Source organism: Apteryx mantelli, unplaced genomic scaffold (assembly GCF_036417845.1).
Source record: "Apteryx mantelli isolate bAptMan1 unplaced genomic scaffold, bAptMan1.hap1 HAP1_SCAFFOLD_141, whole genome shotgun sequence".
Lineage (NCBI taxonomy): Eukaryota > Metazoa > Chordata > Aves > Apterygiformes > Apterygidae > Apteryx > Apteryx mantelli.
The window spans coordinates 122,501-125,000 of NW_027118496.1; the positions used below are offsets into that span (position 1 = coordinate 122,501).

At 79.9% G+C, this 2,500-nt stretch overlaps 1 non-coding gene across 1 annotated transcript; it reads left to right on the forward strand.

Annotated features, from left to right (window-relative positions):
- The first annotated feature begins 1,351 nt into the window (after window positions 1-1,351).
- Window positions 1,352-1,504, forward strand: LOC136995615 (5.8S ribosomal RNA). The gene has a single exon (XR_010887160.1). It is a non-coding gene; the product is annotated as a 5.8S ribosomal RNA (ribosomal RNA).
- The last annotated feature ends 996 nt before the right edge of the window (window positions 1,505-2,500 follow it).

The following is a 2,500-nucleotide window of genomic DNA, read 5'->3' on the forward strand; positions in this document are numbered from 1 at the left end:
TTCCGCTTTCCCTTTCTCTCCCCCCCCCCCACCGCTCCAGCCGCCCCGCGCCGTGCCGCGGGGACCGTGCTGCGAGCGGGCCGGGCGGGGGGGGGGGGCGGGGTGGCGGGAGGAGCGGAGGGCCTCCGGCCACCGCGGCCGCCGGTAGCCGCCCCGGGTAGGGATGGCCATGGGCCCCGGGCTCCGGGCCCGAGGGTTCTCGGCGGGAGAGCCGGGCGGGGGTTTAAAGACTCGGGCGGCCCGATGCGACCCGGGGGGCAGCCGGGTGTGCTGCCGGAGGGCCGGGGGGCCGGCGCGCGCGGGCGCCGTGCCCCCCCATGCCAGCCGGCGCGCCCCGCGCTCGCCCTGCGGGCAGCCGGGACGGAGAGGGGTACCCTGCCCCCTCTCTCCGCGGTCTGGTCTCGGCGGAGGGACGCCGCGCGGTCGGCTGGCGCCGGCCTGCCTCGAACGCGTGACCCCGGCGCGAGCGCGTGCTCTCGCCGGGACGGTGAGCCCCCACCCACCGCGGGTGGTGCGGACGCCGCGCCTCGGCGCGATCCGCTCTCCTCCCTGGCCGGGGCTCTCGGTCTGCCGCCGTGGCCGCTGGCGGCGGCGCCCTACCCGCCGGCACTCCGCCATCCGGCGCGCCTGCCTCGCTCTGCCCAACCCGGCTTCGCCGGGCGGCGGGCGGGCGGCAGGCGGGCGGCGGGGGCGGCCCCCCCCGTTCTCCGCGTGGAGACGGGGAGAGCGGGCGCCGTCCCCGTCCGTCCCGCCTTGCCCGCCCGCCCGCCGCCGGGCGTCTGTCCGCGGAAGGGACGGGAGAGCGCGTGGTGTCGTCCGGGAGGCTGTGTGTGCGCGCGCGCGGGCGTGGGCGCCGCCTCGGGGCCACGGCGGAGCCGGAGGCCGGCGAGGCGAGCGAGGAGCTGGGGAGCGCGGGGCCGGTGGGCCGCGGGCGCGCGGGCAGCGGCCGGTGCCGCTGCCGGTGGCGGCCGGGCTCCGACGCTGGGGGTCCGCGGGGAGCCGCCCCCTCCCCCAGCGTCCCCGAGGCAGGCGGCGCGGCCGGCGCGCTGCTCCCCGCCGGGCCGGGCCGAGCCTGGGCGCCTGGGCCGGACTCGAAGCGAGCAAAGGGTTGTCCCAGGTCGGGAGCGAGGGCTCCCCGCCCTTCTCGTTCGGGTTTTCCTTTTCCCTTTTTCCCCCCCCACTCTGTGCTCGTACGGTCAGCGGGGCGAGCCCCTCTCTCTGGCTCTCGGCCGTCCCTCGCTCAGCAGCCGGCGTCGGCGTGAGGAGGGAGGCGGAGCGGAGGGGGGGCCCTCAGGGGCTGCCGAAGGCTGCCCGGTCCCCCCGCGCGCGCGGCGGGGGCCGAAACCGAGACAACTCTTAGCGGTGGATCACTCGGCTCGTGCGTCGATGAAGAACGCAGCTAGCTGCGAGAATTAATGTGAATTGCAGGACACATTGATCATCGACACTTCGAACGCACTTGCGGCCCCGGGTTCCTCCCGGGGCTACGCCTGTCTGAGCGTCGCTTGGCGGTCAATCGTCACCCCCGCTGTCGCGTTGGCGCAGCGGTGCCGCCCCTCGGGGGGGGCGCGTGGGGGGGCGGGGGAGGCGCGGCGGCGCCGGCGGCGGCGGTGCGCGGCGGCCTCGGCGGCGGAGAGTCGGCGGCGGAGCCGGGACCCCGGTGCGTGCACCGGCGGCCCCGGTCTTCCTGCCCGCCGGGCTCCGGCGCCGGGCCGCCCGCAGCGGCCGCGGCCGGCGTGCCTTGCCGCGCCTGTGCCCGCCCTCCTCGCCCTCCGAGCGCGGTGGCCACCGCTGCGCGGCGCGCGCCGTGCGGGGTGGCGCGGCTGGGGCGCCTCGCAGGCCCGTGCCCCGGGGAGAGGGTGCCTCCTCTTCCCCGCGCGGCCGGGCCTTCGTCCCCCTAAGTGCAGACTCGGGGAAACCCCCCGCTCCCGGAGCGCCCGCTTCGCGGAGTTCGTCCCGCTGGGGCCCCCCCCCCAGGTCGGGTGGGTTGCGGTGGCCCGGCGCGCCTCGTCGCCGCCGCCCGCCACCACCGCCAGTCTGGCCGCCGTCTGGGCTTCTCCTCCGCCACTCTCCCGGTGGTGCGCTGGTCCCCCGTTCCCCTCCGGGGTGGGGACGGCCGGCTGCCTTGCGCTTCCCTGCGCCCCGACCGCCGCCGGTGCGGCGCGCCGCCGGGCCGCCCCCCCTGCCCTCCCCGCGGCGCGCCCGCGTCCGTCGCGTGTGCCGAGCCACTTCCACCCGCCGGCTGGCGTCAGCCGCGGCGTTGCGTTGAGGCCGGCAGCGACGGCGCGCGGGTGCGGCGCGGCGGGGTGGCGGTGGGGGGCGGCGCGGGCGTGCGCGCCGCCGGGCGGCGAGAAGGGCGCGAAGGGGAGGGCAGGGCGCCGCGCCGTGCCGTGCCCGGAGCGAGAGCGGAGGCAGCGGCCGGGAGGAGGAGAGGCAAGCCCCCAGGCGGCGGAGGGCTGCGCGAGTTGCGTGAGCGGAGCGAGCGTGCGGCGGGGAGCCG